The 25,307-nt window shown below is 39.3% G+C and overlaps 1 protein-coding gene across 5 annotated transcripts in view; it reads right to left on the reverse strand.

Moving 5' to 3' along the window:
* PCDH15 (protocadherin related 15) overlaps positions 1 to 25,307 on the reverse strand; it is an 827,643-nt gene that overhangs the window by 663,030 nt on the left and 139,306 nt on the right. For all 5 annotated transcript variants that reach the window (XM_054204839.1, XM_054204838.1, XM_054204854.1 and 2 more), the window contains exon 5: positions 19,074 to 19,330. The gene's annotated coding sequence lies outside the window, so the exon portion shown is untranslated. The remainder of the gene's footprint in view (positions 1 to 19,073; positions 19,331 to 25,307) is intronic.

Genomic DNA, 25,307 nt, shown 5'->3' on the forward strand with positions numbered 1-25,307 from the left:
TTGCAGGTATGCTGATACATTTTCATACATGTTTTGCCAGGACTTCCCCTGAAGTTGCACAGCAGACCACAGCTAGAAATGGAAACAAAGACATCATCTGTCTCCTGTCCTCAGTGAAAACTCCTTCACCGTCAGTGACACCAGCTAGGAAAAGAAGGTATGTGAAATGAATGCAGCAGACAAAAAGCTCTATGTTCGAAGGACAGAGTTTGAAACAAACGGAGGCATTAAGATTGGTACTGAATGAGAAGGGAAGAGAGTTACAGCCAGCTGAGACAGAAGACACGTATACGTGGCACTACAGGGCAGGGTGACAGAATAAGGAGACAAAGGGCAAACAGGGACTGAGAAGAGAGATGGCACAGAGTACTCAACTATCAAATCTAAAGAGCCTCAGATTGGGCTATAAACTGAGAATATTGTGTTCTTTATTTACAAGGATATTAACAGCAAGCAACAAAACCCAAAACCAAACAAAACCCATCCAGTCTCTGTGAAACGTAAGATAACACAGAGATAATCAATGCAGGGAAGTCCATAAGTAAATAATTTAGTCTCACAAGTAGTATTTCAGTAGCACACAACAAACAAGGAATGATCCACAACCTGATCAAAACAGGCCATACGACAGTGAGGTAAACACTATCCACTCTGTGCTAGGAGAGGTGCTCTACAAATGAAAAACAAGGACTATGTGACTGTTCATGGAAGACTAACACACGTGCAAGAAAAACAAAGCCATACTTTTTGCATGTTCTACCTTGAAACAAACCTTATTTCATTCCTTTACATATAAGTATACTCATTTTGCACATACAGTAAAGCCAGACCAGACCATGCTAAGTCATTAAAAGCAATACTGAAACTTGCCCCCTCAAACCACTATTCTCAATACATTGTAAAAATTTACTGGTATTGTTTGTGGGTCATTCCAAAGCAGTATCACACAGGAATATTCTCTATTAACAGCATTAGTCAAAGACAGAAGTACTCTGACAGCTCTTCGACCCTTCTGGAGCTCCAAGATCAGCGCATTTCAGACTTCAAAAACTAAATGCACACAGCACACACCAACTTGTACTCTGCTCTATCACCCAGTTCCCTCTTCCTACGCACATACACTCGCGCATTTGGTATTTGCGGGAAGCGCGGGTCACTCCTGGAGTCAAACAAAACACAACGTGTTTTCCCTGCAGAGCCCAGCCCTGGTTTGCACTGATCTACTTCTACTAGTACACCTCCCCCCACAAAGATACAACTCAGTTTCCTAGCCCTCTCTCCTCCCTTTATATTACTTTCAACCATCAATCGTTTAAATCCCACTTACCTCCCCCAGCATTGTAACCACAGTTGTTGAAACACCTCCTTCTCCAATAGCATCTACAGTTTTTGAGAAAGGCAACGTCCAACTGGGACAGGCTCAAAGAAAGGGTCTGATACTAGTCCAGAAAACCCTTTCATAAGAAAATGAAATGAATGAAAAGAAACCAAAATGACGCTACTTTATTCTTCTAAAATGAAGAAGAGAGGAGACAGGATTGCCTCTAACCATGACAAGCAGATCAGTCCATTTTCTTTTTAACAGGAATTAAATCAATTAACAAGTTGGATTTTATGGTAGTTTAGTGAAGACCACCAGACTCAGTGGTCCTCTATATAATTTATGAACTGACTTCGCTGCTGAGAAAACACTAGCTACTGCTTTTTCCAAACCAGACACCTACGTAAATACGTACTGATAACACAAGGGAATAGTCATGTTTTTGTCATGTGTTTCAGAATAGTAGCAAAATCCATCATCTTAGGAGTACTGAAGAAGGGAGAAGAATTCTGTAGAAACTTTTTCATGTCAGAAGAAACAAAATGTTTCTTTTTGCAATATGTTGGGCACAAAAATCTCGGAGAAAATTTGAGAAAACCTGTTGCTAAGTTTGAGGTTTAAGCTTCTAAATGTACCTGAACCCGGATAGATTCCAATAGCGTTTTATGACAAATCCCTTTGCTTTCTATAGCACACTTCTTCATTGAAAACCCTGTCATAAAAGTGTCACCAGGGAGGTTTGAGTTTGTGCTATTCAGTGCTTACGAGGTCAAGAGTGCTCAGCCTGTATATTAAAATACAACTATTAATTATTATTAATTAAACAAATCCCTGAGGTGTAAAACCTGGCATACTTAGGGGAAAGGCAGTCCTACCGGATTTTTAATTATCATGCATTACTGTAATTGGTTCAACCAACCTGATTACAGCCTTGGGGACACTCATGGGCAGCTCCACTGACCAGGTGTCACTGCCTGGAATTTGGTAATTCCTTAACGGAGAAGGAAGGGGGTTAGAAAGCAGGTTACAGAACAGGGGGGCTGAACTGAGATTTTAATAGGAAAAATTATCCTGACTTCTTCAGACACACCTCCATATCAAACTCTGACATCAGACACTTCTTCTATGGTTCACTAAAGATTCATGCTTAGAAAGGAGGAAAAGCATAACAACTTTAACAAGTGCTCTAGAAGGTTTTCAGCTTCATGTGTTTTAAACAAAGAAGCATGTGGTACTAATGTTCTTTTTACTAATAAAAATTCTCTCTGATACAGTACTTCACTTATTACTATCTATTTTTATTCAAATACTAAAAGCTATGTAAAGTTGGAAAAAATAATCAAAAATTAAACCCTGTGAAAGTACTTGTGCAGCTCTAGTCTTCAGGGAAGAACAGGAACTTTCTGCATTAAATAATTTAATCTCTATAAGCAGCAGCAACTTACACACGCAGCAGAGCTTTTGACAGGCATTTCCTGTAATTGCAAATGCTTCAATAAGCACAACGAGGACTGTTTAAGTTACCAATGCATTTTTAAAAGAGAGAATTAGAGCTATCCATTCCAGCTCATTACTCATGGAAGCCAAGGAGATTTCCTACTGCTACAACAGGTGGCTGCTAAAGAACTATACCCTTCACCCTGGGGGGCATACACACCCCCTCTTATTATTCCCTCTGGATTATCAAATAAAATTCTTTATAAGTGAAACATAAACCTGATTATCAACATGTCTTTCTGGACTGCACAATGCACATTTGTAATATTATTTTCTCTCAGTTGAAGGTTCAGGAAATCCAATTTCCATGGGCTTGAAATCTGTTCCCCTTTCATTCTGCCTAACAGAAGTGCAGAACTGTGTGTTCATTGGGGTGTGTATTATTAGAATGTCTAGCACAAAAAGGGAAAAACATCCAAAAACGCTCCCAGCTACAATTTTACTCTGAAGCTACATTGATAGCAGGCAGTATTTAACACATTTGAATGTCATCAAGCTCCCTTGCCGTAGAACATAAAGGAGGAACGAGTAGGAGCATTGTATTCCAAAATATGGATCTTCACGGGGTTTCACCCCTGCCCAAAGGATGACTTTTCTATACTAATGTGAATCCTCTTTTGTACCCAAGAAGTATTTTTCATCTGTGAAATTTTTCATCGTGTTTCCTCTGTGTTTTCATAGATGTTAAAAAAACAAATGGAATGAGATCTTTCTCTAAAGAAAAAAGGAATTGTATTTTAATGGTCATATATGAAGCACTGACATATCCGAATCCTGTCGCTTCTACTCAGTAAGCTCATTTCTATTAGTCACAGCACACCTTTGACCTCAGGACTGCTACACTATCTTTTCAGAATTTTGTCAGAACCTTTTTAAATGTTTTTTCCCTTTTTCTAAAATCCTCAAAAGGAATTGTTCTCCAGAAAGAAGGTGTGTGCGCCGTTTTCTGGCTTCCCTCTTCTGTGCAGTGTCACTTATGCTGCACAGCCATTTAAGGCCTACATAAGAAATAAGCTTTGACCGTCAATTCCCTACAAAGGCATAGGCTGGGCGACCTCAAGAAACTGCAGGTTTTCCTCTTCCTGTCCAAAAGAGGAATAATAAATTAATTTCTGTATCTTCCTTCAATTAAAAACAAGCAAAAAACATTATGAGCTGAAACATCAGAAATTTGTAAGAGAGAAATATCATTTGCCCTGTACACCCACTAATAATAGCCTCGTTTCATCAGATTAAAAAACTCCATCGGTCGTTTATTTTGAGTAACTAATACTTCTTGGGGGCAGCATGATGACTAACAAAGTAAGAGCAATGAGCAAACTAAATGAAAGCAATTATACGCAAAGAATCACCAGCTTAAAGGAATGAGCATCAACAACTGCAAGCAAAATCGATGGGAACACAAGCACTGGGCTTGTACACAATGTACAACAATCAAGCGTTATTTCCATGTTGGTGGAAATCAAGACTATGACAGCACTGGCTGAGGGAGGCCAGTGTCCAGCTCTGCACTGCACTGGTGCAGGCCCACCTCAAGCTCTGCGTGCAGCTTTGGGCGACTCAGTAAGAACATCAGAGTGCATCCAGAGGAGCGTGACTAAGATGGTGAAAGGTCTCGAGAGCAAGACTTACCAGGAGCGGCTGAGCTCACTTGGCTTGTTCAGCTTGGAGAAGAGAAGGCTGAGGGGTGCCCTCATGGCGGTCTGCACTTTCCTCCAGGGGGCAGTGGAGGGGAAGGTGCTGATCTCCTCTCTCTGGGACCAGCAACAGGACATGAGGAAACGGAATGAAGCTGTTTCAGGGGAAGTTCAGATTGGCCATTAGGAAAAGGTTTTTCACCAAGAGGGTGGTCAGTCACTGACACAGGCTCCCCAGGGAAGCAGCCATGGCACCAAGCCTGTCAGAGCTCAAGGAGCATCTGGATGACTCTCTCAGTCATATGATTTAGTTTTAGATAGTCTTGTGAGGAACAGGGAGGTGGACTCCATGATCCTTACGGGTCCCTTCCAACTTGAGATATTCCACGATTTAAGAATCTCAGCAGGAAAATAGTGTACATGGCTTAGAGAAGAGTCATGACAATACAATTAAGGCACAAAGGTGCTCCACCTATTGTGGAAGGGGTCACAGCTCAGAGAAAACAAAAAACTCAGCATGACATCAGATCCTATACAGCCGCTCAATTAATGCTCTGTCCTTAAAATAATAGCTATATTACAGAAGGCAAGCTATTAGGAATAAATAATAGCAGGCATATTCCTTGAGAGACAGCCTGCCGAGAAGTGAATTGAATATTATGAAGTATTATTTAAGAAAAAACACTAGGTACGATTCTTAACTGTGTACCTTACAAAGTAAAATAATCTTTAAAGTAGGAGAACATGACATGTTCCCAATACATTATTGGAATTCCCTAGTGCTTATGCTACATCTGTTGTTTAAGAGAATCCATGGTTTCATTCCATCCTTGAAAATCCATATCTGCTCCTAACTTTTCCTCAGTCACACCAACTTACTGCCCAGAGCAATGCCCCCAAAAGTATCTGAAAATGCATATACACGCAACACTTTTTTTTTTTTTAAGTGATGTTTTTTACTGTATTTTGAAGAGTTTGTGTCTTTGTTTGTATTAGTTGTGACTCAGTTAAATCAAAACTAATTGTCTAAGCACATATACCACGGACCCATCCTCAAAAATGCTTTTATATTCAATTTCAAACTTTAAAACTTAAGCCATCCCAGCTTTTAAAGCAGTGAAATGGTGCTCATGCAGGTAACATTTCTTAAATGGAAACAAAAACTCCTTATTCTTTTTTACTTTTGTATTGAAACTTCCTAAACAAATAAATAAGGTAAATAATAATTAAAAAAAATAATTCTAAAGTCTAGCCATGGAAAAAAAACAAAACCACAAACAAGAATTTGAGGGCTACAAATATAACGCAATTGAGACTTTAAATAAAGGCAAGGTTGTCCTCTGCTGATAGCTGAAAGACAGGAAGGAACCAACCACAGTATCACTAGAAAAATCCGACTTTGCAGTAAGTTCTCTTGGGAGAGAGGCAAAGCCAATTCTCAGTGCAACATAATGATGGCCATATATATTAGATAACATATAGGCATGTTTGGAAATACCACCATATTGCAAGTCTGGATTGTGAATAAGGTATCACTATTTCTGTGTCAACATACTAAAAGCTGTATTTTTTTAGAAGCATTTCTTCTAGTAACAGCCATTTAACTATTTGCACCAGCAATGAAATCTCTCTTTCCAAACACACCTATGACTTACTGTTCTGTGGCTGCCCATCATCACTGACAGGGTATGAAACATTTTGCACTACTAGTCGCATGGGGTGGGAATATATGCTCGGGAGAGTACAGTCCCACGTATTTTAAGTAATTTTTTGTGATTCAGTGCTAATTGAATTCAAATCTATCTGCCTTCTCAATAATGTACAAACTCTGTTTTACTATTTTATAAATTGGGTATTTCAGTGACTTTAATTAAGCAAACACTCCATTTGTACCAGTAAGTCCCAGTCAACCTAAAGGAAAGCAGAAGCAAACGGTTGGATACTGAAGAAATCTGGCACAGTTGCCTACTGTCACTTCATCTCTTCTGACTGTTCACTGAAAAATTAATGTGCCCATTACTACCTTTGATGATTATAAAGATGTCATTTTACTTGGTCTAAAGTGGATGTCAGAATATACGTTGTCTGATGACAGCAATAAAGAAATAAAAAAAAAAAATCACTGCAGGAAAAAAGTGATTAAAATTGCTATGAAATTCCCATTACCTCTGGACTTCTGATAAGAATCATGACCTTGGCAATCAGCACATCTGAACCAGAAGCAAGTGAAGTATTAACTAAGCCACTAGTAAAAGGAAATCGACACTAAAGCCAGCAAGAAATCATCAAGAAAAGAACTGAAGACTGGATTACACTTACAGGTTAACCCCAGGGAAGTAGTAGATGATTTGGCCCAGACTTCCTAATGTCATCCATTAAGTAAATTTGGCAGGGACCATCCAACATTTATCTTTCTAATCGTGATACGTTTTCTTTCACCATTGTATGCTGTGTGACACCACAATTTTAAGAAAGAAAACCTTCCCAAATAGGATATTAGAGCCACAAAGCATCACTTTTAATAATGGCATGACTCTAACCAAACTTACTCCCTGCCTTACTTGAGCTGTGATGCTGGTTTTCTCTCCCCTGCAGACAGTGCTGTAAAGCCTTAGTGCTGCAGGGCTTGACTGGTGCACACATTTGTGTTCTCTTTGACCTCTACTGTTTTTTTCTGCACAAAAAAACATTCTCTTATTTTGGTTTTCATCCCAAAGTAAAAATGAAAATTCAAAGTCCCTGAAGTTGCCTCTGGAAGATACAAAAGCATACTAAATACACGGAGACTCTCCTATGTATAGCGGCTACCGACTAGACTGAACAACACAACTAAGTAGTGTTTTTACTGATTTTTTCTTTCCCTATTCTTACCACAATATCCTTCTCTAAAAATAGATGTAGTCCTTCAGGTTCCTGTTTTCATTATTTGCTTTCATGGTAATTTGGTTGTGTACAGAAAAGGTCACTTATTCTAATAAACCACAAACTTTGCACCCATCTCCTCGTGCAGTGGAACTAAGCACCGAAGGTTCTCATTACAGGAACACTCTCCACAAAGTTTTGCGAATATATGACACCCGTATACTTCTCCTGATCACAGGTTCTAGACAGAAAGAAAAATAAACAGAGACAAATTACTGCAAAACCTCTTTTGAACTGCAAGCTATAATGCAAACATGCATAGGAAAGCGTCTCCTTTACCTGAGTCTTTCCACCTTTACACTTTAAAGCTATATATGACCACAGATACCACAATAAAGTGACAATTCCAGTGTAAATACAAAGGCAACAATCCACAAAAGATTTCTAAGAGGCTGTTCTTATCTGTTTATGTATTACCCACAACTGTACGCTGCTTCAGCTTTTTGTATGGCACTGAGAATTGTTGACGCTGGTACAATTGTGTGGTTTTTTGCATTGACAGCACAGGTAATAGAAAGGGCTTTTTTGCATTCCTTGCTTGCCAACACCACTAGAGCTGACGTATGCTGCCTGCTGGATCACCATCATTACAAGAACAGAACACACCACAGATTTTTATAACCTCTAAATTTATAGCAATCCCATGAAATAACGAACTGTTCTTCCCGTTTCATGGAAGGGGACTGGGGCACAAGGCAGAGAAAACTGTTTATTAGAAAATTAACTTTATGGTTGAGCTGGGAACCGAATGCATTAGTCTAATTTAGTTCAAGCACACGCTATGTTTAGGAGGCAGGGACTGAGAAATAACAAGATCAGCGTTGCAATTCTGATCAATTATGCGTGGATAATTTAAGAACATTGTGTGATAACCAAGTGCTAAGAAGTTGAATTGATAACTTCGACCCACTTGCCAGACTTTCACATTCTCATCCAGCTTGTCTCCAACAATTGAGTAGAAGTTATCAGTGGACACAAATTGACATGACACTGGCCTGCAGGAAATCATCAGCCAATCATTGGTTCTTATATGCTTAAAATACACGCAGTTTTGGACTGCTTTATTCTCCTACCTTTATACGCTGCCTTTTCCAAACCTCATCCTACAGGCAGGCACACGTATATGACTCCCAGACTGCTGCCAACTCCATGGCTCTCAAGAAGGAGGCAACTGTCTCTTACTCTGCAGGTAATCCAGCACATGTCTCATCTTCATTAGGGGCTCTGGGTCCCTAATGATAGCAAAGATGCTCTGGGCCTGGTTAAGTCCTAAAAGTTTACAAGTAACAGAAAATTCAGGACAGAAATAAATAATAAAAAAACCCAGACAGATTCCAGATTCTTGAAGGCTGAGTGACACTGCTGTCTGACTTCTGAAGGTGCAGTCTTCTAAACTAGGGTAGGGGCGGTGTTAAATAAGTCATAAAACAGCCTGGAACTTGGGCTATGTCTGGGTACAAGCTGTTCATGAGAAAATGAAGGCTACATGCCATAGACTCTGCTCTTTTGCCCTCTCCTTCCTCCCCAAAGTGAAGTGACAAAGATTTAGGATGATGTTCTCAAAGTCAGAGGTTTGTATAAGATCTGGGAACACAAACTTTCTGTATATAAATGAAGAACCATTAGACATACGATTCTTATCCAGTCAGACAAGGAATCTTAGAAAAGCCTTAAAGGCTTTTCAAAACAACAGCCACCTCAACATTGCTTGTGAAAGAGTATTGCTACACTGAAACAGAACCATGTACAGGAATGTTCTTATTCAGATTTTTTTTTTAATAGGCAATTTGTTTTCAGAAAATAGTAACACAATGTCTGCTGATACAAGCACTTCTGAATAAACCTCATTTTTCATATCCCAACTCCATACCAACTGACCTAAACACAGCATTCCGAATCCGTATTGATGGACGTTTCTTAAGCATTTGATACCATCTCTTGTTAAGTATTCTCCAGCAGGAAATGTATCTACTCTTCTCGGCAATATGCCAGGACAGCTCTAAGGACAGCAACAGGATCTACACCGTTATTGCACATAATGCTTATTTCTTATGTTGACATTCTGCTTGCATTAAAAGTGATGGAAAACAATCTTCCTGCTTAAGGGACTTCCTTTAAGCTGCCATTCATCCATCTTTCTGATACACCAAGAGAGGTCTGAGGTATACAAATAAAATATTTCCTTATTTATAAAATTAAGTATATTGAATATAAATTTTCTTTCTTTTTTAATTTTTATTTCCTCAAGGAAACAAAATTGGCAATATGGCTGTCATTTGGCATGAAAATGCTAAACTGGTCCAAGAGTATGTCCTGGGACAGATATTTCATCCAAAATCACCCTCAGACATTTACCAGGAGTCTTTTTACTGGTCAGATGTCAAAGACAAGACTTGCACTTAAACTAAACGAAGTCTGAAATTTCTCTGTTTGCTTCCAAATATAATGACTAGTTAAAAAGTCATGATTTTCTGAAGAGCAGGTATTAGACCCCAAGCATCAGAGAAGTTGACGTTTAAGAAAAAGCAAAAACCTTTCTAATGTACCTCTATTAAGCCTCCCTCCACTGTGCAGCTGTCACCTGTCCCTCCCAGGGATGTGACACCCTGTTTCACAGCTGTTCCTACGGGACCCCACACTGCTCAAGAGCCCTCCCTGCCCTGCCGCTGCAGGCAGGCTGCCTACACCCACCACGCACGCAAGAGCTCGAAGGGAAACGCAGTCCTTCACTTAAGCCCCCAGAAAACAAACCAGATACACAGCTCCGGCAACAATAGAGAATTCAGTATTTGTGGAATGAATTGAAAAATAACCTAAGTTAGGGCAAATCAAATCCATTTGCAGCAAAATACCATCTTCTCCATTTTCCATTGGAAAATTTTGTATTCTATATTAATGAAATTTCTATAAGAAAAGGGCTAGAAAGACAAGATTCATCAACCTATCTAACAATAACAAAAAAACCCCAAACACAGAAGGCAACAGTGTATAAAACACCTGCCATAAGGAATACAATTTCTCCAGACACTTCGCCAAGCAACCTAGCTCTTTCTGAGTTTATGGGGAGTAGTTGTAACCGGAGAGTCCCCTGTCCCCATGTCCGGCCCTCAAAGAGCAGCCTGCTCCCTCCACAGACATGGAGTTGCACACAGAACACAGAAGCTTCCCGCCGTACCCAGACACGATTTGAGAACACCTGATACTAAGACCAATGAAGGGTTTACCGTTTTACCAATCCACAAGGTTCTTATGTCATGTCTGAAAGACTGTATAAAGCTATCAAAAAGAATAATTCATGCAGCAGTAAAGAGGTTGAACCTTTAAGGAGTAAGCAATCCTGAGGGTTTTTTTCAGTATCAAACAACAGAGCATAACACTGATTCTGCAAGTCTAAATGAGATGAATGACATTTTCTAAATGAGAGTGACTTCCCTGTTGTTCGGGGGAATTAATCTACCTACGTAAGCTTCAGATTACCTTCAGGTATATGTCAAACTGCAAACTCCAGCCTGACGTTTGGGATAAACACCAGCAAGCACTCCTGCTCAGACACATGCCTGTAGTGAATAGTCATGGAGACAGATTCCACGTCAATCAAAACCCTTCCTATAAACTGCAGCCAAACAGGCAGAAGAGATAATTATCTCAAGTCTTCATCCATGGAGCTTGAATCCTCTGGTTAGCTCACCCTATTTAAGCTCTCACTTGCATAGAAAAATTCTACGTGCATGTCTGTCCCAATAGTGCTCTCATCTCTTTTGGGGAACTTGATTAAAGTAATAAAAATGCATTTGCTGCCGAGATGGGTAATCAGCATTAGGGAATTTTAGCCCTGCTGCCACTCAGACAGATCCTATGGCAACACTTAGCACAATGCCAGGAGTTAAAAAGGCCGTACCGGGCCAGTCTGGAGGGCTAGGCCAGGTCTTTGCCTCTGATCATGTCAAAAGCACAAGCTAAGGGTGTGCAGTAAGAAAAAACACGTACATCCTTGAATCTTTCTCCATGCCCAACCATTTCCAGATCACACAGTTGTCAAGCCACATTCAGTTCAGTTGCTCAGTAACTTGCAATGGATTGCTCCTCTAAAAACACATCAGCTCTTCCCTTCAGCCTGTGTGGACTTCCAACACCCACCACATCCCCTGGAAGCGTGTCCCACAGCTCAAACACCACTGGGGTGGAAAAACCACCTCTCCTGTTCGCATCAAGCCCTGGCTCCTGCAAACTTCAGCTAAGGTCACCTGCTTATTATACTCAAAGCAGTAGTGAACAACTGATCCCCGTCTACCATCTTTACAACACCTTTTTTATTTCTTGATTTATAAATATTGACTGGACATTTTCATGAACTATCTGTTGCAAGTGCAAACTCTTGCTCCCAAATGGTAACAATCAGCTCAGAGATAAAGTCAGAATTATTATTCCCCTGAAATTAGAATTGTTATTCCCCCACGCACGTCTTTTGCCAATTACTTACATGGAATTTCGGTCAGCATTTTAACTGCAATCACTCTTGGAGGGGCTTCTGCAGATCTTCCTTGTCAGCTCACAACTTTAGCACCCCCTAAACAACTTACCAGCATCACTGAATTTTCTCATCTCCCCGGCAAGCCTATTTTCCAAGTCATTCATTAATACTCCAGTGGTGAACTCCTTCGTGAGGACTGATCCTAGACCCTTAATCTCAGTTTCCTACTTTCTAATCAATAATTCATCCATACAAGGATTTCACTGCTGAAGTCCCAGCTGGCCTGATAAGCCACTTTAAACAAGAGGATCCACACAAACTTAGCAGCTCTAATTGGGACAAATACACTATACATGTGTGTCATTATGAGATATGGAAAAGCTGTTGTTACCATGCTGTACAACAGCAAAAAAAAAATTAGCGCCTTTTAGTCTCCGACAGTCTCCTGAAGCAAGATTATTTTTTTTTTACCTTAAATCAGAGAGGAAGAGGTGGTTATTGTTTTCTCATGAATTTTGCTATCTTCACAGAATGCTCTGATCACACCTAAGAGCCACCACATACAGTTGAAAGCTTACAGGTATAATTAGTTTCACAGATTAAAAAAATTGGCACTCTGTAGGCTAAGGGCATGTTGTAGTTGAGTGATTTTTTTAAAAGTAGTTATTTATTTATTAATAGTGAAAAACTTACTAACTGAATTAGAAAAAAATACCTCAAAGGACAACCTGTCTTGTCACGGAAAGACATTAATCTACATGTCCCAGCCTTTGAAGGTCCATAAGGTATCAAGAAGAAACCTTATCTCTAAGCTGGTTTGCACAACTCCAGTGAGACTTGTACAGTCATAATACCCAGACGTCCAGTACACATTTTCCAGGCAAAATTACTAACTAGGTCAAAGGCCATCAGGTTGCCCTCTCCATCCACAAAGAAACATCAGAAAAATCAAACAACAATAAGCATCAGGATTATTTTAATAATATTTCCACATGTTCTATTTCTGATTACACTATACCACAGTATCTATAAGGAAGAAACACACCCAATATCCTTTTGGAGATGTTATGCTATAACACATTCCTTGCAGTCGTCTGAAAACTACTCTGGTTCGAATGCCAGACTTGAAGGAAGGCATAACATTTCAATGATTTTCAACCTGGGAGACGCATATTTCTAGAATTAGTTGAACCATAGATAAACAAACAACATCTCTAGATATTTTAACTCTATGCAAATATGCAACCCAAGTGCAAACAAATATACATATAGGTGTATACATACATATGTAAACCGAAAGTGTATGTGCTTTGATTACACCAACAGAACGTGACAGCTAATTAACACCAAATCTCAGATCCTCTTCAAGTGAAAAAAATAGACTTGGGCTACACAGTTTATTGCACAGTGGTAATAACTGCCTACACGCTGTTGGCTTATGTCACTGCCCATTCCATCACAAACTCATTTCTTAATTACTTAATCTCTTGAGATGGCTTCAGGCCTGAATTTTAACTTTTATGTCCTGCATAATGAACACTGTCATTCAAAGGAAAACCAGGAAATGTCTTCATCACAGACCAGGTCACAGTGAGCACAATTACCTCGTGTTAATACACAGCCAGTATCTTTCCCCAAAAGTTTTCTTAGGCTTCTGTTGGCAAAAATGGGTAAATAATCTTCCTTCTTAAAGCAAGAGTATTACTACAAGGTAAGAGAAGCAACAATTGTTCTTGATCATTTAGATATCATACAGGAGGCCAGAACTTCAGAGCTATCCGCATCTAATCTCTTTTCATGCAGTATGACATGCTAAATCCATTATTTAAACACCACAGCTGCTTAAATAAAAGCAGGATTTTTAATATTCCCTCCTGTAACTGATTATTTTACATATGCAAAGCACCACATTGTCAAACCAACTCATCCACATGTGTGTGGATCCTACTCTCTCCTGCGCGACTCAAGAAGAACCTGCAGACTCAAAACTAAAAATGGGAAGACTGAGCTATTGCAATTCACTCCAAATTTGACCATTTCAGACTGGGTAATAGTTGATAATTTTCAGCTGAAAGAGAAGACAATCCATGAAATATCTGAAAGATGAAATCTCTTATCAGTTTTCGTAACACCACTTTATCCGGTTATACTGGACTCCTCTTCCGCATGATACAGCAAGTTTCCTTAAAAGGAAAGATAAAACAGCTTATTCTGCACAGACAAGAGAAAAATGATCAAAACCCATTCCCCTTCCCTAAACTGAGTTCACTAAATGTTCTCTTTCTAAATGAAGCCCATCAGAAACAGCATTTTGCTGATCCTCTGACTTTGGGGTGGGTGGCACTGGCCACCTGCTCCTTCGCCACCCCCCCTTTTTTCTGAAGCATGTTTTTATTATTTCTTATACTGTTCAAGGGAGCCCTAAATGGAGTCCACTAAATAAATTTGCTTGAGAAATTTATACAAGATTTGAAAGTTTAATGCAACTGCCAAAAGATTTCTGAGTGCTGGGAGAATTAATCTTACTACTCATTGCATTTATTGATTCAAATCAAGCTTCTGGACGTCAGCATAGGTGCCACTGCTAAGAAATAAGAAGTTTCCAGGAAATCTGTATGTAAATCTAAAATGACTGCCAGCTTGGGGGGTGGGGGTTCTTGGGGGGATGGAAGAAGTGTGCCATCTATATGCCAGGAAATGCAGTAACTAATAGACAATCATCCACTACTCGGGATGCTTTCTCTAATACAGCTTTTTATAACCAACCGAAGATGAAACTACATCATTCCTCGAGCCTGTAAAAGGGCCAGTACTCACAAGAGATTTTTCTCTTTAAATTCTTGTCAAATTAAATTAAGGATGAAAGAAGTAGTAAGGAGCTTCCATAGCCAAAGGTTGGAATTTTTTTTCTTTTTTTTTTTTTTTTTAATTAGAAATTGAAACTGGTTGAAAGTAGAAGTTGAACTGCCTTCTCCAGCCATGAGATCATTCTATGCTAAATAAGGAGGAAGAGCCTAATTTTGCTGCTACTTCTGCCCTCAAATATAAGGGATGGCTTTTATTTTGAGGATGGAAGAAAAACAGTGACTCTGAGTTGGAGAATTCGTTTACTACATTTGGTAGAGCAGACCTGAGATTAAAAAAGCATCTCAGAAAGGATGAAAAATAATGCAAGTAATTTTATGCCAAATAACCATGAAGTATCCACTTTACAATGAGGACCACTCCCCAGCTGAATCAGAATCTGGTTCAGCTCTGCAGAGAGCTACTTCCTGGGACACAAATTGTATGGAAGAGTTATGTGAGGACAAAACCAGAACACTGAGCTGGTGGGGTCTGTTCTGCACTAAACAAGTTGCTATATATAAATGAAGGAACAGGAAATTTTTGCCCCCATAGTTTACAACTATAGTCAGGAAGAGAGTGAGAGAAGAAAACGGACAGCGAGAGAGCAAGCTCTTGCACCACCCATGACCCCAACAGTGGTATAAAAATCAAACAGAAGCCATGGGTCATCAAATACGCTGCATTAAAGAAGAGTTTCCCTGTTTCTGCCATCACTACAATTGCAGCCTATATTAGCTACGTCACACTAGAAATGCCCTAGAATGGGAACAAAGATTTCCCACCAACTAAACGGAGGCTTAATGCCGCCACAAAAGATTATAATTTGAAAATGTTGTTGAACTGCAATATGAATGTGAACGTAAGGAACAGGGATTCCACGTGACAGACTTAAGGTATTTATCAGAAGAGTGAAAATATAATTATTCTGTTTCCTGTAACTCATACTACAAACCTCCCCTGTGACGGAAGCGCTCACCACAGGTAACAGTAACGCAACCCAACAATCCATCCACAAACCCCTTTGCTTTTCTCTAATGATCATAACCCAGGAACAGATAACCTTTACTTTTTCACCCCACAAAGATCCAGCGTTAACACTTGTGAATTGGTTCTTGGAAAAAGAGCTGAGCGAATCCTGAGCACCCTTGGCTTTCTGCAACACACACAGGCGGGTGTCACTACTTCTTGCTTGCAGTGCTGCAACCTGATCCGAAAATAACGGCCCAAGAGACCGCACCCAGCACAGCACAACCCCGCTTCTGCCACTTTGCATTTCCATAGAAATAAAAAGCAGGAAGTCTCCTAGACTCTAGACATTCCTCTCTCAAATTGTCCAAAAATTAAATATAAGAGCAGGTTCACCATATACACATGCTTTGGAGGTTTTTTACTCTATTCTTAAGCAATAGTTGAAAACAGCGTAACCTTTAAATACAGAAAGATTCAGCTCAAGGCAGACTGAAAACAAAAGTAGTTGAAATGACTTAAAATTACAGAAATTCTCTCGCATAGATGTTTAGGAAGTTGCGGTGACAAAACAAAAGGGGTTTTGTTTGTTAGATTTTTAGGGGTTTTTGTTTGTCAAGCTGTATCAAGGAGGAGAAGGTAACGTAAGAGCAAGAGATTAAAAAAAATTATTAAAGAAATTTAGAACAAAAACAGGACTGCCACCCTTAGGACATCTACATAGTTATGACAGAAAGGAACTGAAAAAAATCTGTAACTTATGCAGAAAGTTACAGCTGGTAAGACAGTATTTCTGGAATTTATCTCTTTGCTCGGACCAAGCTACAAACCAATAAAATAGTCGCGATAAAATAGTCACTTGTTGGCCATGATGCTTACAAGTACGAATTCTGGGCAGTTGAGTCCCAGCCCCTAAAGCACGTTTGTGATGACTCCAGAATTTGACTGTCTGAATAGATGTGCTATTTATTAGCTACACATAGAGACAGGAGAGTACGATCCATTCAATAATGAACCGAGCAACTCGTGAGAAATACTTCTCATAAAAATTCGATAATTTTTTTAAATTTTAATTCAAACTTAAGAGTAGTCTCCAATCCAGTGAACAGTTGGGAAATTTGATTTTACTTTAAGAAGCAAATATATAGGAAAAAAACTCATGAGAATGGCCTTCTCTCTGTAAAAGAATACAGAAGTTTCTGGAATTGGTTGGAATGGTCCATATTTTAGGGTGGGTTGATAGTTACTGCTTAAGAGAATAAATATTTTTAAACTTTCCTACTCCTGAATGTTTTGCTTTAAATTTAAACTTATAAGAGAAAAAACCCACACTGTAATGCTAAATAGAAAATCCTCAAGTAACTTGTCGTAATTCTCTGAGGTTTGTAACTTTGCCCAACAAATATATCCTTGATATAGTTTAATCTTAGTCTTTACAAAATCAAGTTAAATGTAAAATATTAATAAAGATCAGCCTGTTCTCTTTGAATTTTCCGTTTCTTGCGTCATCACTTGACTTTGCAAATTAATGTAATTGAGACATGCTGCTAAACCAGTGACATAAAAAGCAGTCTAAAATTTTCTTACTACATCGATTCTAACCTTGCTTCCTCCACAAAAATAATGAAATTTGCTGCCTAAATAATACCTAGCACATTAACAAGTTGATGCTGTTGTCTCATAGGTTATATTTCATATACAAGCTCTCACTAGTTCATGATGCTGAGAAGGTGTTGCTGCTCTACTCCTGCCACAAATCAGTCACAGTTGAACTACCCTTTGCAACTGAAAGCACAAGTACAATCATAACAACATCCACGGTATTTTGCTTGTCTATAAGCTAAACCGAATTTGTTCCTGGGACAAATCTTAGCAGGAGGAATATCAACTAAGAGTGTGCTAAAAGATGATAAAAATCATGGAATGGTTTGGGCTGGAAGGGACCTTAAAGATCACCCAGTGACACTCCCCTGCCCTGGGCAGGGACACCTCCCACCAGACCAGGCTGCTCCAAGCCCCGTCCAACCTGGCCTTGAACACCTCCAGGGATGGGGCAGCCACAGCTTCTCTGGGCAACCTGGGCCAGGGGCTCACCACCCTCACAGCAAACAATTTCTTCCTCATATCTACTCTAAATCTACCTAAGATTAATTATAATTAAAAAAAAAATAAATATCTTTGTGATGTCATTTGTATGTATTTTCATATCCCACAGAGAATCAATAGCATGAAAGATAATTAATCAGGTTGACAAGGGAAATACATGTGACTATAGTAATCTTATGCACTGAAGTTAATTACATCAAGTTTTAGATGATACCACAAACAAAGCTCAGGTTGTACTACTGAGATTATCACAAACACAAACTGTAAATGTTTTATAACATTTAATAACACACGTTCCCTACAGAGCAGCGTTAGCAGCTTTTCAGGCAACACCCAATACGCAAAGACTTAAATGTCACACATCGAAAATTCCTTAACATGAAAGACCTACCTTTTGTCAGTGGTTGCAGAAAAAGGTTATTTTACCAGTGAAATGCAGAATTAGGCCAATATTTCAGAATGGTGCCATTCCTAACACTTTGTTTCTACCTGGTGTGCTTCTCTGTGCTTTTCCATCTCCCCTTCAACATGCTGTACCTTCCACCATCAGATACCTCCCAGTGAAAACATAACAAGAGGAACGCTGTTTCTCATGCACATAAGACAATTCACAACTGAATTCCTAATGGTTTCTCTATCCTTACTGCAGCCTTCCTTCTCACCACTATCTGCCAGCTATAATTTTATACACCACAATTGAAACCACATCAATGATGCTTTCTATCAGCTTCAAACAGATAAGAAAAAGCTAGAAGGGAACACCACTTTCTTCTCGTTCGACATCCCCTGCAAACCATAGTTATGTATGTCTTAGCTAGTCCCACACGGTATTTGTTGATTTCTATAAACTTTGTTTTAAAAGCACTGAGTAACAGGATAACTGATCTCATCTTCAAGCTATTTTTCCAATACTTTATTCTAACTCTCTTTATTATTCTGTATTTGTCTGATTTCAGCCTCCTACCAAGGATCTCATCAAGCTCCTTTCTGTCATTCCAGTCTGCCTCCAGTTTTCAAGCATTTTATTCAGTCTCCGCACCTCTCCAGTTCTCTTCACTACATTGTCAGGTAGAGTCATCTTGCAAGTTTTTGTTTCAAGGACATTCAATCACCAGAACTGCCCTAAACCCAAATTTTAAGTAAAGTGACAAAACTAAAGCACATTAACACGTGCCCTTCTTCAGATAACTTTCATAAAGGTAAGTATTAAAGACAAATTACCAATTTTATTTTTTAGAAAAAAGTGTCTTCCCTGAATCCAACAAATAAATCAAAAATGAAATAAAAAACCCACAGAAAATCTCACCTTTCAATCCTGGATGAACACGGCTTCCAATAAACACTCCAACTGAATGTACTTTATCCCTTCTGCTTCTCTGAGCAATATTCTTCTGCTGCAACTTCCTGACTTCTGTCTCACTAGCTGGACCTTATCCTACATCTGTGCAGAAGAACCCAACGCATTATCGACAGAGCAGCTCATTTTCTTTTACTCCTTCTCCACAGTATTCAGCATGTTGCTTGTGGTGCTGAAGCCACCAGTAGGAAGCCCACGCATCAGCTCTGTGAAAGAGAAAGTCAGAGTAAGCCAGGACACATGGACACAGCACAGGATAGTCCAGCTTCACAGATCTCCATCACGCTGCCAGGGCGAGAATAGAAGATCAAAAGCTGGAATGATCAAGCAGAGCAGTCTGAAGAAATAAGATAACCCATGAATTCGGGTCATTACTGAAAAAACTGTTTCAAAAGCATGAAAACCTTCAGGAAGGAGAAGAAAATTCAATAGAGAAAGCAAGATGTGGTACCAATAAGCAATTGTGCAGGGTAAGCTGGGCACCGAGCAGATGCTCAGCACAGAACCTGTTAGCCTGAATGATTCCAAGGGAGGTGGCTTTGTAAAACGATCGTTACTCTAAAGATCAAATAAAGGACTTTGCCCCTCATTCTCCCCCAACCAAACCACCTCCTCTCTCTTTCTAGACGTTTTAGACTCACAGTTAAGCTGTTAGGAAAATCCTTCCAATTTCTCTAGAAAAAGAGTTCTGCTCAGTGTGCTGTATTTCAGATGTGAAAACCACTCCAAAACTCTTACTACTTTTCATTAATTACAGCTTAAAACCCCGTGTTTCTTCCGTAAACCCCAACTGATATTACACAGATGTCCAACAGCATATATCAGAACACAGAAAACACAACAGGAACATTTCTTGTATATCCTCATCAGAACAAAAGTGCCCTTTATTTAAAGATCATTTTATGGAGACATTTCAAAAATACTAAAGAAAACAGAAAGTGCAAGACTTGTTCTGTTTAAATGTATTATTCTTTTTTAATGAAATGGGTAACAAACATGAAAATTTTAAGTTAAAATTTCTTAGAAATATCTGAAAAATATGCATCTTGAAACAGTAATAGTTTTATCCAGGAAAAATTAAGCGAAACACACTTTAACACATTTCTAACATCCAATTAACGCACAGCTGATGATTTCCACTGAGCCTCAGCGCTTCAACCACATACCACAGGCAACTGGCACAGTGGTGCCCATCGGCAGTCTCAGCAGCCACAAACAGGTAAGTTGTGGCCACGCTTCAAAACCACCAGAAGTGATTACAGCAAAGTTGAGGACGAAATAGCATATACACAGCATGTCAAGCAAAGCTAATCACACCTACACGTTACGTGGGCTGCACATGAAGAACACGTACAGAGAATGCTGAACCAGGAGTTACCACAACTTGCAACTTCTTTTATAAAACACCATCACCAGAGCGCTATTTCTTTCCATATGAGGACACTACTTCGTGAGGCAGAGCTCAGACCGCGAGCGGCAGCCCCTTCCCAGGACACTCCAGCATTGGGCTTTGCCCGCCCGGGGAGCGGCAGTGGGACAGACGCCTCCAGCTGAGCGCTGCTGCACAAACAAATGCAGAAGCGGAAGATGAAAGAAAAACACCTCATTGGCCCAGTTCAATCATTTTTTCTTAATGAAAATTTATTTGCAACACTCCTTTCATAGATAAATAAGAAAAAGTCTTGGTCTAAATGAAGAGAGAAAGAACTGTGCAATGCTATGTCTGAAAACTTTAGGAACACAACCTATAATGAGTTTTGCTGGTAGGGAAGACAGGTAGAACAGGAGAGCTCCTTTAACCACACAGGAAATCCCATCTGAAACAGGCATTCAGCTTCCAAATTACTTCCAATCCACAAATATGCTAAAACTGCCATAAACCTTCAGCAGATACTCAGGAGTTAGGTCTTTAATTCTCTGTCACAGGGAAGGGTTAATGCACTTGTTTAAGGAGCTGGTGTTCACAAATAATACTTGCCTCTGTTCAATGCAAAGAAAATTGGAGCCACTTGAGTAACACACAATATCCCTCAACCACTGTTTACATGTTTAAAATTTTAATAATCATCAAGTTCAACAACAGTTCACAAGAAAACTGATCCTGCTCCTAAACATATCCAGCAGTATGTAGTATAACTTTTCTAAAGCTTCATAAACAAAAGTACACACCAAAAGATATAGTAAAACGACATTTAAGAAGTGAAGTTCCCCAGTCAAGATGTTGGAAACAACAGATTTATAGTTCCTGGTGCAATCTTAATTCACCTCTCATGTACATATTTATCATGAAACCACCTGGAATCACCTCCCTTTCCTCCAGAAGGCTCCTGCCTTAGGTTTAATACCAAAGGGGGAAGAATAAAAATAATGGTACATCCAAAACTTCTGAGTGTTTGAATTCCTAACTTAAAAATACTATTTGATGACAGCTTTTGTAAAAAACCCGCACGTACATATACAGGCATGTATCACCTCTGTATCAGATGTTTTACACTTCCAAGAGAGTCTCTCCCCAAAAAAGGCTGACTCTCCAAGGCTCACTTTCCATCAAAAATATTCACCGATATCCTCCTCTGGATATCAGTGCTCTGAAAAAGAAAAACCACCACAAACTGCACAGAACTGTTTCTCCAGACAAGTGACATTTAGCCCACTGTTCCTTCACATCTCTGGCAACCTTCCAAACCTCAACTGTGCTAACATTAATAAAAAATTTTAAGGTGAGTAAGAACTCCTAGAAATATGTCAAGGACTGGGGGAGAAATGCGGTATTATTAGAGAGGAAAATCCATCAACAAAAATTAAAAACAAGACCAAGTCAATTATGATTCTCAAATTGCAGGACTACCAAATTGCCTTATTAAAATTGGCTGGTAAGAAGAAAAAGCAAACAAAAAGAAAAGAATTAGGAGAAGTGGAGACCTTCCCAGTATTTCTCCTGACACAAAGTATCGAAGTATCTGAAAGTCTCCTTTAATTCAACAAACATATGTTTCTTTAATTCAACAAACAAACTTGTCTTCTGTTTTCCAGAAAAGTATGTGTGTATGCACGTGTGTGTGAGGGAGGAATGAGAGGCTGCAACACGAAGGCATTTGTTCAAAAAGTTTCTTTTATGCCCTATTCTCACCCACCAGACTTCCCATTCTGATTCTTCTTTTCTTCTCTACCTGTAGGCTCAGAGGTTTTGTTTCAGGCAGGAATTCGTCAGGCAAGGCCTCAAATACTCACCCTAGAGCAAGACATTTTAGGAATCTGGGCAGGAGAGAAAAGAGCAAGACCAGCCTACAAAGTCCAAAGGTTCAAAAGTTTTCAGAAGAGCAAATGCTAAAGGATCACATCAGCAAAGAAAAGAATGACACTAGAAGTTCAGTCTCTTACAAACAAGAGGGGCGACATAATTGTAGTAAAATCACAATTACAAAAAGGCTGGGAACCTGCTTCTCGGTTGACAGTTGCAACAGTTACTTGCCATGCCTGACAAGTATTTACTACCTCATTTTAATAATTTTTACTAGCGGTAACTCATTAGTTCATTTCTTTAATGCAGTATCTGGTTCTGTAATACAACAGTAGTCTATAAGAGATGGAAAGCCTAAAAACATCCGGGTATCCTGAAATCCTAGCAAAGCAAAGCTCAGACTGAATCTATAACCACCAGCACTACAGACGCCAGGGATGTGAGGACGCTCAACTCCTGTCTCTTTTGGGGGAAACACGGAGAATTTCTCAGTCTTGCAGAAACTTTTTAGATCTACTGCTCAACTTCCCAGAGACCTAAACAGAGTCCCATGTAAACAACTACATCTAGAGGTTGTGATCTTAAGAAAAACACGAAATACTGCTATACAACTAAGATGCAAATTGCAGTCTGCCAGATCCTTTCATGTTTTCATCAAATACATGTCCAAGATATAAAGGGCTTCAGTTAATTAAATAAGGATTGCCGAAATCATGTGAAATGTCAGAAAACCAAAAGGCAGGGTCATTATTTCTGGAAGAGAGAATAAAATATTAACAAAAATCACCTCATAATGCTCAAGAGGAAACAAAAATAAAAACCATGTCTGTGCTTAACTTAAGCACTATAAACTTTGCAGACTGGGGTTCCCAAAACATAAATTAAGTGATGCTAATGAATGGGAAATACATGCGTTCAGGTATAGTTGGACCCCAGCAAATATAGTATGGAATCTTCCACTACATGCATTAATTAACATTCCATATATTAATTAGAATAATTTTTAACTAGCGCTTAACTTGCAGAACTACTACATACATTAAAAAAAACCCACAAATGAAAACTCTAAAATTTAAGGACAGGAATTGCCAAGGTTCGTCAAAGAGTATGTTTCCTAACAACTGGGAAAAGGTATACAGAAAAAAAAAAAAGGTAGTCCAAACAGCAGAAGTTATTTTTCCAACATGAAGTTAACTGTTCTAATGAGGACATTTCCTATGGGAAGACATACTATAATTTAAGCAATTTTAAAGTAACAGGTTCAGGAATATAAATTACAAGGAACAACCCTATACTGGAAGAGACAAATCATCTCATTAAAGCCTGGTGACACTCCTGGATTCAGTTATAGCGGAAGTGCACACTTCAGTACTTCAGTAACCTTTAGCTGATTTATTTTCTCAGGCATTATCAACTGTAAAAAGGTTTGAAAGTTTCATAATGCCAACGCGTGAACCTCATTTGGCGAGAAGTCCAGGGTTACTTTCAAATCAGGAAAACAAAACTTTATGGAATGATTTACTGAGACCAGAACAAACAATTGTTGTCCTGCTCAGATACCTAATGTTACTATGAAACGTAAACAAAGCCCGTAACTTTAAAGTGGACCCATCCAGACCATTCTCTTGTAGTCAGCTGCCCAAATGTGCCTGAAAGATACTTTAACACATGCAAAAAAGCCAAACTTGGTGAGAAAAACTAAGCTAATTAACTTCTCAAAAAGAGAAAGATCAAAGTAAACAGGGAAGGAGGAAGAAGTGTAAATAAAGTACGTGCACAGGTGTCTGCTCAGTCACTGCATCCTCCCAGGCAGATCCTTGTTTCCATGCAGTTTCGCAGCCTGTGGGCAGTGAACTCTGCCCACTGGTCTCTAGCCCTCGGGAAACTCTCCCACCTCCTCTCTCTGTTTGCAGGCAGACGGCTTCACTGAGTGAAAAGAAGGAGACCTGAGGCCCCTCCTGATTCCGAGAAGCGTTCCCTATTTCCAGCTGAGTCAGCTCACTCCTAGGAAGCACTGCTCAGGGTAGCACCATTTGGGAAAGGTACAACAGCTGGCGACTGAACAGATTTGCACCGGGAGTTCTGAAGAGGTCTTCAGTTTGTGCTCGAACACAATGGCCTGAAGCGTGAATTCCTGAACAAACCTCACCCGAGGCTTCAAAGTGCAACCTGGCTCCCCCTGACATGATACTACCATTGGCAACGCAGGTTTGAAGATGGAACGAGGTACGGGATCAAAAGAAGAACCTGTGTGACAGTCGCCAAAGCCAAAAAAGAAGTAGTAGCTACACAAAAAGAATAATCATTTTCAAGGAACAGAGTTGTCTGACTCAATTCTTCTATCTCCTATTTGTTCTCCTCTTCCAGGGTATGTTCTGGCAAGAAATCTTCCTCCGAGAACGCTGCCTGCATCTCATTACTAATACATCTGCTTCACGCCAAGTCTTTTTTCATCTTAGTGTAAAATTCTTCATTAACAGAAAAATACCAAATGATCTATTTTTCTTTAGAGGTGAGCCAAATCTGCATACTTGATTTCTTAATTAACATTATCCATTTATACCACCTACAGATTCCAGTGTCTCCTCGCCATAACATAAGCTTCTTCATCAATACTGCAACACACACTTAGCTCCCCAAAGAATATAAAAAGGGAATGTATCTATTTGATTCATGTTTGACTTACACTACCATTCAGTGCAACTATAGCAATGGATTTATTTTTAATTTTTTTGTTGTTGTTGTTTTTACAACTCACCAACAGTAGCTGTATTTTCAGTCAATATAGCTAAAATAGTTAGCTAGGACCAGCATATTTCTAAATAATCTAGTTAGTAATTGCCAACATGGAGATGATGTTGAACTGGGAGCTGCAGAAAGGGAGCAGCTCATGCAGTAAACAGCAGCCAGCAGCAGCTGAGACTAGGCAGATCCATTATTTT

Source organism: Rissa tridactyla, chromosome 6 (genome assembly GCF_028500815.1).
Source record: "Rissa tridactyla isolate bRisTri1 chromosome 6, bRisTri1.patW.cur.20221130, whole genome shotgun sequence".
Lineage (NCBI taxonomy): Eukaryota > Metazoa > Chordata > Aves > Charadriiformes > Laridae > Rissa > Rissa tridactyla.